This window comes from Salvia hispanica, chromosome 3, assembly GCF_023119035.1.
Source record: "Salvia hispanica cultivar TCC Black 2014 chromosome 3, UniMelb_Shisp_WGS_1.0, whole genome shotgun sequence".
Taxonomy (NCBI): domain Eukaryota; kingdom Viridiplantae; phylum Streptophyta; class Magnoliopsida; order Lamiales; family Lamiaceae; genus Salvia; species Salvia hispanica.
Genome location: NC_062967.1, coordinates 37138081 through 37153132, shown reverse-complemented (window position 1 = coordinate 37153132; position 15052 = coordinate 37138081). Strand labels below are relative to the sequence as shown.

The following is a 15052-nucleotide window of genomic DNA, read 5'->3' as shown; positions in this document are numbered from 1 at the left end:
TTTCTGTTTGACGGCTTCGATGATCGTGTGCATGACTGGAAAAGAGTTGCTTCCGGTTGAGCACCCGAAGTCGGCAATGCAGAAGGTATTAGTTGAAATATATAATTTTGTGGCTATTTCTTCTTCGATGATTGCGTTTGAAGTTTCCATTACTCCTCTCTTTAAAACATAAAATGTTTTGCTAACGTTAATTTCATAATTGATTAGCAAACATGAAGCATTATCGATCATTTCAAAATATGAATGCGATAGTTAAATTATGATAGTAATAGATGTATACCTGGTATGATGAGTTTTTGACATAGCTGTGATATCCATCGCCACCATTCATGGAAAAATATGCATTATCTTTGGAATCCATCACGAAACTATGTATGTAGAGAGGTGAGTGAATCATATATGCATATATAGGTGATAAAATGCACTTATATATTCTATATACTCAAAACTCCTCAACACAACTTCAACACAGTTTCAATACCAACATCAATCAACACAGTGTAAAATTTCAAGATTTTAATGTCAAATCAACACAATATCAACACAACATCAATCATTAACTACTATTGAAATTCTGTTGACATTATCCTGTTGATGCTTTTTTGTGATCTGTTAACATCTTTCAATGATCCAGATCATAGTTTTGAGTTTATACAATATTTAGAGTTTTCATTTGATCACATTCCTATAGACCATATTATAATAATATCTTTTCTACTTTATCTATTTTTCTTAATGAATCTAAAAATATTCATTAGGTTAATTAGATAATAGGGTTGGGCAACAAGACATAGACTTAAGTAAAAAAAATTTTGTGTGTGATTTGGTCAAGCGGTAGAGAGGTTAATGCTTGAGACCAAAAGTCTCAGTTTCAAGCCTACGTGGCTGCAATATTTAAATTTAAATTCATTTAACTTAAAAAAAGTCAGCTTTTAGCCTTTTTCCACCTAGTTATCCTAAAACTAGATTTAAGTTTTCTTTATACTTGCCAATCAGATTTAAGTCTACTGTTAAGATGTCAATTAGTTAGGCATTAGATTGTACAACTCTTACAAGCTCATACGACCTTGAAAGGTTGTCGTAACTGAGTATTTAAGTATCCTTGAACTGTTATTGGCTATTTGGCTTCCATATTAATAAATCCTATGTTTGATCCTAAAAAGAAAAAAAGAGAAAAGAAAAATATCTTACTTAATACTCCCTCCGCCCAAAAAAAATAGAGCAATTTGTGTATGACACGAGTTTTAATGTAGAATTGGTGTAAAGTAAGAGAGTAAGGAAAAGAGTAAGAGAGAAGGAGAAAAAGTAAGTGATAAGTAGTGTTAGTTGAATGACGTGTAGGATTATTATTTGTTGAAAAACTTTCCATAAATAAATATCTCTATTTTTGTGAACTGCCAAAAATGGTAATTGTGCTCTATATTTTGTGGACGGAGGGAGTAGAACACTTTATTTGATTGTGATCTGAGACCAACAAAACAACAACGGTGACCACATTCTAAACATCGTTGAGAATAACAACAACGCTTGAGAATAACAACAACCACAACAGTTCTATCGTTAGAAAGATTGGCGTAAGCCGGTGAAATTTGTAGTTTCTCCTTCAAAATGTCGAATGTTTCATCGATGATTTCGTCTCCAAACTCATGTGTAAGCATATTTTGTTTAACTGCCCTAAAAAATGCCACGTGGCCATCAACAGTGAACAATGTCCTCGTCTTCAAAATCTCTATTTTTCTATGTTGAAATTATTGCTCTTTTGCAATATGGCTCTCAACTTCTCTGGAGTAGGAGTATAGCATGGAAAGTTAAAAGTCTCACACTTCTTGTAACGCCCCAATTTTCGAACCCTAATTTTCGAACCGTAAAATTTTTGCAGTTAATGCTTTTAACGCCTTGAAGTCCGTGGAATAAATGACGAGTGAAATAATTATTTGATATTCTTGTGACCTAATTTGATTTAGGGTTTGAATGTACGTTGACGGAATTAAATGTATATATATATATATATATATTTAATTCCTTGCGGTGAAGAATATTTATTGAACTCAATTCCGTGTTGGATCTGATGATAAAAATAAATAAATAATAATAGTCTAATCTTGTGAAACATAATTTGTGAGCAACATAATTTAAATAAAATACAAGGGTTTGAGCCCTAAATTAATTTGATTAAATTATAAGATCTTTGTCTTGATCCCGAAGACTTTCCTTGATTATAATTGTGGAAAGAAGAAAATAATTAAATAAATAAAAATTGGCAAAGATTTCTCCTCCTCCATCTTAACGCGTCTTCTTCTTCCTCCCCTCCCCTGATATGCAAATCCTTTTCCTAAATTAAACCACCAATCAGCCTTTAATTCCAATTATTTGAGAATCAATTGCCACAAATTTCTCTTATAAAACCTAGTCTTCATACCCTAATCTCCCACCGGCGCTCTCACTCACGTAACAAAATTCTTTCACAATCTCAAATACTCCAACTGTGAGAAATACGACAGAGAGAAAGAGAGCAGCGAAGAAGACGAACTATCCGACGCCTTCATCTCCTTCCCACTCTAAATTCCGGTATATCCTTGATCACGTTTCATTTTTGCAAAATCCCTGTTATTCCAAACCAACTCATGAAAATGACTTCACACGACAGAAACTTGAAGGGGAGAAAAGAACAGGAACAACAACTCTTTCATTCACTAATCTGCATCATGTACAGACGGTATACACCTCCCTCACCCAAATCTGACTTTTTACTGCTGCATTCATACATATCCTACACTACCGGTTAATACAATCTGAAATCAAATCGATATATCGCGTAATCGAAGCAAACCAAGTAAAAGATCAAACTTTTAATCGAAAATTTAGAACTTATCTTGCGGGGTGTTCGGTGTGAATCAGGTCTGCCGGAGCGGCGATGTAGCGACCGCTGCAGCGCCGAACGTCTTGGATCAGGCGAATGCCCGGCGAGATCTTGTTCGACGACGGCGGCTGTTTCTCAGTTGTGTATTCTTAAATTTGGGAGTTTGTTATAAACTGTGATGGGAGTTTACGTGTATGTTGGGAATGGGGGTGTACTTTTTATTCTTTATTAAATTCATTTTACTTTTATATTGTAAAGGGATGTGGTTTGTTAAATTAAGTATTGGGCTAATTCTTTAAAATTATTGGAAGTGGCCGAACCTATTTAAAGCCTTAGGCCTGGATGTGTTTGTTTCTTTTGTTGGGCTAATTTGATGTTTACTTCTCTGATTGATTGAGATATTTTGAGGAATAGAGTGGAGTTTTAATTGGGAAAATTTGTAATCCTATCAACAAAAATAATCGAAGCCAAAGGATTCATGCATCTTAATTATTTACTCGATTCGTTGTGTTGATTTATGTGTTATTTAAATGCTAAAGGTATTTCCTTGCAAGCGAGACGTGATATCAAGGAAAGAAAATAATTTCGGATTAAGCAGTTGAGGTGGACTCTCTTTTTAAATAAGGACAATGCCCTAACTATTTTATCGATGAGAATGAAATGTGAAACTGTTTATCATGCTGTATTTTGTTTTAACGTGCCTATCTGAAATGGCTTTGCCATTTATTATTTAAATCGAATTCGGGTCCTTGTAGGGCCGCAAACCCTACTTGGATTAGTGTACACCTATGGTAAACCGTGTGTCAGCGTACGGGTTAGCCGGTCTAGTGACTTGGTTTGTGGCCACATTCCAAGTCATGTATGAGCAGATATGGTAAACGCCTATGGGAAAATGACTACGCAGTCGCGATTTTGAACAATGGAATATTTTGGTGCCTCGGGCTTTTCAAAAGTCAAAACCCCGGTGGTTACCTAAAAATGACATGATAAATATAATTTATTTTTATAAACTGTTTTCGGCATGAGTCCACTGGATATCTTATAGTACTCAGCCCTGCATATGTTTTCCTTATGTGCAGGTTGAGCGGCAACGAGCTTGGGGTGGTGTTGAGTCGAACCTTAATCATTGTTGGATTTATTTTGAACTCCGAGTGGCATCGTGTCTTCATATATGGCGTCACTCTTACTCTTGGATGCTTCTGCTGAGATAATACTAATTTTCGCAATTATATTGTGAACCCCTTTTTCTCTTGAATTATAAATGATGATAATTGTTGACCTTGGATTTTAAACTTAAGCATTTACTCTGATTTTTTCCTCAACATTTGAATATTAATTATCTTTGTCAAACTCTTTATCGAAACCCTAGAAAATTCTCCTTTCTTAAAGTCCCATTGGTCGTGACCTTCCACATTTATTAACCCTAGAAAGGGCGGTCGTGACACTTCTCCTTACACAATCTACCCTGATAAAATGATTTACAAATAAACAAAAGGATTAGTTTCTAGGAAAAATATGAAGTTTGGCTGTTCGACCCGCAACTTTGAAAATAAATTAGAAAAACCATGATATTTAGATATTAGTTCACAAGTATCCCATGATGAAAATCATTGATTGCTTACTTGTAGTATATTATTCATATTTTTCAATTAAACAATGTTGTTTTCTTTAGAAATTCTAGTAGAAAATATTGTTTTGCTCCTATTTTTTAACTAAACAATGTTGTTTTCTTTAATAATAGTAGAAAATATTGATTTACTCATTGGCAGTTTCATTATGAATTTTCGACTGCCACACTAGACGCCAAATTTTTTTACCATAAAATAATTAAGAACGAATCCAAACTAGCTTCATGATTTTTCTAGCTAGCTAATTCTTAAAGTCACGGGACAATTTATGGGTTTAAATAGTAGTACTTCCTGATATCCTAAATAATTTGTCATCATTTGACTTTGGCATGTGTTTTTAAGAAATATACTATACTAGAAAGTGAGTTAAAAAAGTTAGTGCATGTGGGTCATACTTTTATATATGTGAATTATTTAGTGAAACGTGAGATCTACTACCAAAAATGTTAAAAGTGAAAGGTGACATATTTTTAAGGATCGACGAAAATAAAAATAAGTAACAAATTTTATGGGACGGATAGAGTAATATTTTTCAAATAAAAGGTGAAAAACATAGATTAGACCTTTTTGGCCATGTCGAGGAGGGAAGATCTGAGAAGGTCGGCCAGCGTCCCAACGGTATACTCGTTTTGTGGGTCCCAATAGGCAGTGGAGGACACAGTAAGAGGGGGTGAGGGGCTTAAGCCCTCCCCAAGAAGTTTTTTTTATGTATTTTTTTTACTTCTAAAATTTTCAAATTTTTTGAAAGCTATCATAAGCCCCTGCCAAATCAATGTTGCTGAGGTCTAAATCTATAAAAATTAAATAGTAGGATGGGCTGAACTGAATCTGAAATAAAAAGTTGCAGAGAAAATAAGTAATGCGGTTGTGTAGCGTGAAGAAGAAGACTCAATTTTAATAAATTTAATATTATTGTATTGAAACAAGTGATGAGCTGTCATCTCTTTTAAATGATGCGGAGGGCTTATTTTATTGCCTTAAAATATGTGTATTTTGTGTGAAAGTTTCTTTTTAAACATAATTCATTTTCTTGATTACTTAGTTTTAAAAAAAGGTTAATTAATTTTAAATTAAATAATATTTCCTTCTTGACTAAAAATTTCTTTTTAATCATAATTCATTTTCTTCCACTATCATCGATGCAAATTTAATAACTGTTTACTGAGTTTAATCTATAATTTCAATTGTTCACTTTTATTCTTCTTTTTCCAATTTTATGCAAAATTAATTTTTTTTTTAATTTGTCATATTTAATTAATAAGTGACTATTATATTGGAAATATGACAAAAGACATGCTATGCAATACATTTGTAATTTACTATATTATTTTATAGATAATATACGGTACCGTTTTGATTATGCATTAGACTAGTTTTATTCATAAATATTAATGCATATCTTATACTGGTATTTGTCACGGATGTTATTTTTAAGATAACACGGAGGTTCAAAATTTATACACGATCATCTATGATTATAAACTAAAACGATTGAAAAATGACCTCTATATTTGGTTATCCGATTATGTATTAAATTCTTTTTTATCTCAACTCTTTATCTCTACACATACAATTCAGCCCCTACTAACAAAATTTTCTGCGTCCGCCACTGCCAATAGGTAGATAGTGCAGGATTTAGAAGAGCCATAATCCCACCTTTCACCATTTCTACAGCCCTACACTTCAAGAATGATTCCAGATCCCTCTCAAATTGCCCCAAATAAGCTGCATAAACCTCCTCATTCTCTCCTCCACTCCAAATCAAAGATTTGAGGCCCTCTGCCGCCTTGGGCACCTCCGACAGCCAGTGGAGAGACCAAGCAGAGTACGCAAAGTGGATGGACAACGGCGGGAGAAGGCGGCGGTGGAAGTCTCCGGGCACTGCTAAAACCTCGTAACTCCTATTGGGCGGGAGGGAACTGAAGAGGGTGTTGAAATCGTTGGAGACGATGTCATTGAAGTAGACGTAGAACTCTGGGGTTTTGAGGTATGAGGATTCGTATTTCTGTTTGACGGCTTCGATGATTGTGTGCATGACCGGAAAAGAGTTGCTTCCGGTTGAGCACCCGAAGTCGGCAATGCAGAACCTTTTAGTTGAAATCTCTAATTTTGTGGCTATTTCTTCTTCGATGATTGCATTTGCAGTTTCCAATACTCCTCTCTTTAATTTGTGTATGAGCAATCATGTAAAATTATAGAATATGAATGCAATAGTTTAATTATAATAGTAATAGATGTATACCTGGTAGGATGAGTTTTTGACATAGCTATGAACTCCATCGCCACCAATCATGGAAAAATGTCGACTATCTTTGGAAGAATCCATGAAGAAAAACTATGTAGAGAGAGAGAGTGAATCATACATCTGTATGTATAGAGAATTGAAATCTTTAAAACAAAAAATTCCAAATATTTTAATGGAGATTTGATATATCACGAGGCACGCATATAACAAGAATGTCCAACTATATTACGTTCATTCTTCGTCGTTGTAGGGATCAGATTAGTCTAGATTCACTAATTACCGAGACCTCTTTGTTTTTGTACAAGAGAGCTCAACCAAACTCTCACATACGCGGCTGATTTACACAAGTAATACAACTAAGATTACAAGACCAAAACCCGACATAAAACATAAACCCTACATCCAACGGTGGGGAAGCGGCATCGAGAGAGGGGCACGTGGCAACATGCGGAGTGAGGAGGTAAGAAATTGGGCTCTTGATTAATAACCCGGGCTTAACAAATAATCCCCCCGGAAAAAAGTCCACCCAAAATCTGACATACTCCACCTTGGACTTTTTTTTTTGGGGAAAACCAATCAAAAGTTTTGGGGGCGGGAACAAAATCATAAAATTTTTCTGGGGATCCTCGGCCCAAAGGACAAAGCCCCAAAAGCATCGGGGGAAACTCCCCGGGGTTCCCTTTAGACCCCGGGGGAAAGGCACCCATTAGCAAGGGGCTTCGTACCCCCGCCACCTACCACCCTTACCCACTGAAAAAGGTATGGGGGTTTTTCCCCGGGACATAGGGCTATTTTTAGATCAAAATGCAAGTACTTAATGGGGAAAAGAATTTTTCCAAAGGTAAGGGTTTATTTCCCCATGTCTTTGTGTTTTTATGGGTTATGCACCTTTTGAAGAAACCCCCCTTTTCACAACACCCCTTTTAATGTAATGAAACCTTACATCTTTTGTTTTGTTCTATCAGGGCGGGGTTTTTAAAAATTGAAAAAGCAAATTGAGAATCAAAGAGAACCCGGGAGAGGATTTCACAAATTTGGGAGTTCGAAAGTACCCCCTTTTAACCATCGACCTCTTTCTTGCCTCGGTTTTAGCAATATACTCGGACTGGGTGGGGGGAGGGTGCCACAATATTTTGGGTTGTGATTTTTTATGCAAGACCTACCCCTTTGAAAATACATAGGGGGTGGTTGACTTCCTCTTTCTGTCATTAGCATATTTGGGAACCCAAAAACCGGTTTAGAAAACACCATCATCACATTTAGAATAGCCCAAACCATATTTAAAGGGGTTTTGCTTCAAGTATCTAAGAAGCCTTTTGAGCTTCCCAATAAACAGGCCCGGATTAGACATATATCTCCAAGGGCAAAAAATCGGAAAGCGATATCGGGCCAGTTTTTAAACCATAAAGTACAAAACCGGACCCAATAGCATTAGCAAAAGGGAATTCTTTTCATAGCATCTTTTTGGTTGAGACTTGGGGCAAAAATCTTTACTCAACAAAAAAGGGCCCAAAAAGGGGCACGAAAAGGGTTTAGCATCAAACATGTTAAATTTTTTTGAGTTTGTACACATGGGTTCTTGATGCAACCGAGGGTGGTTTATTCTTCTCTAGATATTGACCCCTAAGATTTTGAGCATCCCTAGACCCCTTCAAAATAAATTCTCCCTGGGTTTGCACCCGGGGTTTTTAAACCAAGGCCCCTTATAAGCATATCATCGAATATAAGGCCGGGGCATGCAGGGTTGTCGGGGTTCCCTTCCCCAACGGAAAAGCATAAGGGTTTGCAAAAACCCAAACTTTTGCACATATATTAAATTTGATTTTCCCCTTTTCCCTAAGGTGGAATTTTAAACCAAAAAGGGGCCCTTTTTTCAAAAAACCACATGATTGGGAAGCTTGGGATCAACAAAGCCCTGAACATTTCATGAAAAATGGGCTTATCAAGATCACCATGTAAGGGTTTTAACATCCTTTGTTTAAATTTCCCCAAATTAAAAAAAAGGCACAAAAAACCCCCTAAATTCTAACAATTGTAAATTTTAACAATGGGGGAAAAAAATTTTCGTGTAATCCACCCCTCTTGTTGGAAAAACCTTTTTCCCCCTTCTGGCCTTGTACCTAAGGCCCTCCACCTCATTTTTCGGTTTAAAAGGCCACCTGCAATAAACCACGGATGCACCGGGAGGAAAAGGTACAGAATCCAAGTAAAATTTAAATTTTTTAGGGGCCCATCTCCTCCATCATGGCATTATGCCACGGCCCCCGAAATTTAGACTTAGTAGCCTTTATAGGTTTGAGGCTCATCACCATCGTTATAAACATTGAAAACCCAAAATTTAAAGGGGGAGCAACAAAACCCAAAAAAACCCTTTTCTTTATCTAGAGGGTTTACCAACATTTACCCTTCTAGTTCTATCTTTTAGATAAAATATAACCCTGAAGTTAGTTTTCCAATAGCATTTTGAATCCCTTTTAAAAATTTATTTATCACATTACGAGGGGGGAAACGGGAGGAGATTTTCCCTAACGGGACTATTATGCAAATTAGGCACATTGTCATCAACATTTTGGGCGGGGTTATTTGGGGCAAATTTGGTTTTTCCCTTCATCAAGTGTCTCTTAGGGTATAGGTTTGGATAAGTTTTCCCCAAAATGGGCGCCCCACCTCACTTGGAGCACCACTAGGATGCTCCACTCCGGTGAGTGTATCCCGGGGCTCCCCCTCATAAAAGGTTAAAATTTTCCACATCATGGGGTCTGGGCTCAAAATTTGGCCTTGGGGGGAATTCATCTTTTGAAACCACATCCCAAATTATTATGACCTTGAACCCCCGGGTTAAAACCCTTAACCCCGGGTTTTTATCCCTTTGACACCTTGGGATAACCTAGAAAAACACCTTTCCCAGATCTAAACCAAATTTTTCCGGGTTTTTATGCACAAAAGCGGTACGGCCCAAAAACCCTTTGGTGAGAAAAAACAAAAGGTTTGCCATAGAACACTTCCGGGGCAAAGAAACCAGGGCGGAAAAAGGAGACCTATTTCCCAAAAAAGTAGCCCAGTTAACAAAAACCTCCCCCCAAAACTTTTTTTACAATCCGAGACTTGAAAGCATCATCTCACTTTTTCAAGTAAAGTCTGTTTAAATTTTCTTGGCAACCCCATTTCTTTGTGGGGTATAAAAACCGGATTCTATGTCTTTTAATTCCAAAGCTATCCCTAAATCATCCATCGATTTTCAAAACTCCGGGGCCCTTTCGGTTCTAATAGCCTTAATCTTCACCGGTTTTAGTCTGATCAAGATTTTCCAAGTTTTTTAAATTTTTCAAAAACATCGGACTTGTGCCAAAACAAAAAAAACCAAACTTTTTTTTGAGAAATCATCAATCCTGAGACAAGGAGCAATCCCGTGAGAAGACAGGAAAATTTTGGGCCCCAAACATCCTATGCAAATATTCGAATACATTTACTCACATTAGCGGGGAACGGGGGGGACTTGGGAAAAAAAAACTTTGGGGTTGTTTACCCCGGCACCAAAAATCACGGAAAAAGGGAAATTTTACCTTTTAAAATCATTTCGGGGAAAAAAATGGCGTGTTTTTCGGGATACCAAAACCCTTTTTACTCATATGACCTAGCCATTATGCCCAAAATGGTTACTCGGTTTTTTCTACATTAGCATAAGCCTTGTCACATGCGAAGGGACGGCTTTCAACCCCAAAAAACGCATTTTTGAGCTTTGAAAAGAACATGGGAAACCTTTAAATTTTTTATGGGCTTCCCCCCACTTCCCTCCCATTTCCCTCATTTTCAAGAAAAAGGGACAAAACATCAAATTATCTAGACCGGGGGTTCGACATCCCCTTTTTTGAGCACATAACCATTTTCAAACGAACAAAGGTTGGGTACCCAAAATTTCACACTTCTTGTCTCCCAGAACAAAGTCTTAGTAACGGGTTTTAACTCGGAAAACACTTCCTTAAAAAGGGCTCACATGATAAGTACATCCAGAATCACACAACCAATCATTTGAAGTGAAGCGGCTCCGGGGGGAGGCATTAACAAATTGCAGGTCATGCCCCCGAAAACGAATCTTTCATTATCATAAACGGGAACATTAACCCGGGGGTTTTAACTTGGGAATTATTGTTAGGGAACTTATTCTTCTTAGGTTTTGTACATTCTTTCTTATAATGCCCAAAATCACCCGGTTAAACACCCATAGGTTTTAGGATCCTTGGGTTCTAGACTTAGCCAAACTTTTTTCCCAGAGTTTGAGGAATTACGGAACCCTCTTTTTGGGGTCATTGCCCCCTCTTTTGATTTAGATCTACCCCGACATTCCACCTTATTATGCTTGATCTTGTCGTGACCACTTTTCCCTTTAAGGTTAAATTCTTTGGATTTCAAGGAGCTAATAATGAGGACTAGAGGGGGCGAGAATCTCACCATTTTTTGGGGCCTTAACATCACTATAGGAATTATGCCCCTTCATGGGGGGTATACTTGTGTATTCATCTATGGTTTTATCCCCGACCTCTTAATGTCCGTCTTTCTTGGGAAACCCATCCCATTGTCATCAAAGTCTTTAGCAAGATCAAGGGTTAAATTTGAACAATATTTAACAAATACATTGGGGAAAACATAGAGGTTTCGGTATCGATTAAGCAATTTCCACATTTTTGATTCCTCATGATCAACTTTCCTAATCAGAATCAGATAGATTTAACCGATGGTAGCCCTTTCCGGATCATTCGTCTCATCGATTTTATCTGGTGTATCCTGAAAAGTACCATCAACAACTTTGAAAACTTTTTGTTGAATCAAAACACATTTCATTTGTTTCCAAATAGCAAAAAACATTTTTTTCAACAAGCAATCGAAGAGATTGCCTCACACTAGCACTCACAAGAGATCAACCACTCAAAGAACCATGGGAGATCACCAAGAGATGGCCGGAAGTCCACCGGAGAAGAGAGGAGAGAAGAGAGAGACACTCTGATTCACAAGGAAGAGAGAGAGAGAGATATTGTGAGTAATGAAACGGCTCAACCAAGCCAACACTCACATAAAACACTCAACCCTACATCCAACGGTCAGAAGACAGCATCTGAGAGAGAGGGACACGTGGCAACATCTGGAGTGAGGAGGTAAGTAATTGGGCTCAGCCCAATTAATAACACCCGGGCTTAACAAATAATCACAGCCCAATAAGAGTCCATCCAAAATCCAACAGTCGTTTTTTGTGTCACGTATTTTTTTTTGAATCGAAAATATTATTTTGATCTTTTAGGACAGAATTAGTACCTTGCTTTTTCTCAAGAAAAACTATTATTTGTAGAGTTACGATGGAACCCATGTGCCACCATATATTATACGTGATCAAGTGGTATAATATCTAATTTTGACAGATAGTTTCCATATGGAACTGTTTAGTACTACAATTTTTTTTATTTGGCTGGCATATATGAACAACATTCTATAGGGACGTGATCAGGTTAATAAGTAAAATTCTGTCAAAAATTAAAGCAAATCTTAGTCATTGGATCTTGTAATGTAACCGTTAGATTAATGCCACGTGTCATCTAGTAATGTAGATTATTAGTCAAATAATGTAACTTAGCTAATAATGTAGTACTATTTTAGTACAATAATGTAGCATTTTAGTCTAATAATGTAGCTCGGGTGATAATGTAACATCTTGGCTAATAATGTAGCTTATCACAACCATCCAATCTCAGGATCCAAGGGCTGAGATTTGTTTTGATTTTTAACATAATATCACTTATTGACCATAATACGCCCCACATTCTATATATATATAGAAAATAGTCTGTATAAAAACATATTCTAGTATATATGGTTGGATTCTGTTATGTATTTGGCTTGGGCCGTGGTGATGTCGGTGAACTCGGGCCCTGTCAGTTGGGGCCCGTATCACCTTATTTGAGTGTGATATAGTAGAATGGCTGATGTCTGATACTATCGACAACCGTGATCGTACTAAACATTGCTGCGTTTAAGGATAGCAACAACCACAATGGTTCTATCATTAGAAGGATTTGTGGAAACTGGTGAAGTATGGAGTTTCTTCTTCAAAAGGTCGAACGTTTCATCAGTGATTTCAGCTCCAAACTCATGTGTGAGCATATTTTGAAGAACTGCCCTAACAAATGCCACGTGCCCATCAACATTGAGCAATGCCCCCGTCTTCAAAATCTCCTTTCGTTCTATGCTGAAATCGTTGCTCTTTTGGAATATGGCCCTCAGCTCTTCTGGAGTGGGAATGTAGTATGGAAAATTGAATGTCTCTGACTTCGCCATGCGCAATTTTCCCTGCAAAAGTCGTCAATTTCATCAAATTAACCAAAACTCTCCCTCGCCATAAGCCCGAAGGAAAGTTCGACCGCTCTTATAATTTAAAGTACTATACCCCTCTTGTTAAATAGTGTGGTCAAATTTTGGTCTATCTCCCAACTCATAGACTATGTGACATATCAAAGTTATGATATAATTGGCCAATTTTAAAAATTACGGGATAGACAAGAATTTGACTAAACTTCATGGTTTCTTTTGCCATTTGCCCTAGAAAAACCATGCTATTTCGCCACAGACGGAGATATTAATTGTTAAAATCGATTGTTGTTGTGAATAAAAATAACGATATCTCCCAAATAAAAATTGAAAAACGTAGATTTCACCTTTTTGGCCATGTCGTGGACGGAAGATCTGATAAGCTCGCTCACCGATCCAACGGTGAACTCTTTTTGTGGGTCCCAATAGGCTGGCAAGGCAGGAATTAGAAGAGCCATAATCCCACCTTCCACCATTTCCACAGCCCTACACTTCAAGAATGATTCCAAATCCCTCTCAAGCTGACTCAAATAAGCATCATAAACCTCCTCTCTCTCCTCTCCACCATGCCAAACAAGCCTGAGGCCCTCGGCCAACTCGGGCACCTCTGTCAGCCAGTGGAGCGCCCAACAAGAGTACGCAAAGTGGACAGACGAAGGCGGGAGAAGGCGGCCGTGGAAGTCTCCTGCTATTGCGGCTGCCTTGTAGCTTCTGTCGGGTGGGAGGGAACTGAAGAGAGTGTTGAAATCGTTGGAGACGACGTCGTTGAAGTAAACGTAGAATTCTGGGGGTTTGAGGTTTGAAGATTCGTATTTCCGTTTGATGGCTTCGATGATCATGTGCATGGCCGGAAAAGAGTTGTTTCCGGTTGAGCACCCGAAATCGGCTATGCAGAAGAAACTATTAGTTGGAATCTCTAATTTTGTGGCAATTTCTTCTTTGATGACTGCCTTTGCATCTTCCAATACTCCTCCCTTGAGGCCTTGAGACATGAAAATAAATGTTTTCGCAAACGGTGATTCTTTAGCTAATTTGTGTGACGTAATTGAATTAAATAATTAAGAAGTACTTATAAATCATATCAAAATATTAATTTAAACTTGATAGGATGAGTTTTTGACGTAGCTGTGATCTCCATGGCCACCATTCATGGATATATGTGTGCTAACTTTGGAATCCATGAAGTAAAACTATGGAGAGAGGAGATTTTTATATGTATATACAATTGCTACGGAGTATTACAATTGAATAAAAGTAGAGTGTAAAAATAAAAACAATAAATAATATAGTCAAGAATACAAACTAAGTACTTGTCTTACAAGTATTCATCTATCATCAAGATGAGATATGCCGTATCAATACAAAAAAATTACTCCCTCCGTCCACCAAAAATAGATCACTTTGTGTATGACACGAGTTTTAATGTAGAATTGGTAAAGTAAGAGAGAGAAGGAGAAAAAATAGGTAAAGTAAGAGAGATAGGGAGAAAAAGTGAGTAAAGTACGAGAGATGGAAGAAAAAGTGGAAAAAGTATGAGAGATAAACTTTACATTTTTAGAAAGTGATCTATTTTTTGTGGACGTCCTAAAATGACAAAAGTGATCTCTTTTTTGTGGACGGAGGGAGTATTTTAAATGACTAAATAATCGAGATGCAATTAATTGCATATGAAAATTTTAAAAATAACAATTAAGGAAAAAAAATTTTAATCCCTTTGCTATTTTAGGACGCTTCCTTTTGCGTCCTTTAATTTTAATTGTGACACCAACGGTAAGGACGCTTGTTGAAGCGTTAGTGGTATATTTAGATATACAAATTAGCATATTTAATTACATTTAAGAATATCTTTAATGGTTTTTTTGTTGTAGTGGATTAAAGCTCATGGATTACTGTAACATCTCCAAAGATAAAACGATTATACTCATATTGAGTAGAAGCACCTCAAACTCATAGGCACCGACAAAG

The 15052-nt window shown here is 37.0% G+C and overlaps 2 protein-coding genes and 1 long non-coding RNA gene across 3 annotated transcripts in view; all 3 read left to right on the top strand.

Annotated features, from left to right (window-relative positions):
• The window catches only part of LOC125210046 (loganic acid O-methyltransferase-like), a 51364-nt gene that overhangs the window by 7459 nt on the left and 28853 nt on the right, over positions 1-15052 (top strand). The window lies entirely within an intron of this gene.
• Positions 2194-3139, top strand: LOC125212194. The gene is made up of 3 exons (XR_007174629.1): positions 2194-2568; positions 2648-2716; positions 2899-3139. It is a non-coding gene; the product is annotated as an uncharacterized LOC125212194 (long non-coding RNA).
• LOC125212189 (loganic acid O-methyltransferase-like) overlaps positions 6588-15052 on the top strand; it is a 51072-nt gene continuing 42607 nt past the window's right edge. The window contains exon 1 of the mRNA XM_048112285.1: positions 6588-6776. The gene's annotated coding sequence lies outside the window, so the exon portion shown is untranslated. The remainder of the gene's footprint in view (positions 6777-15052) is intronic.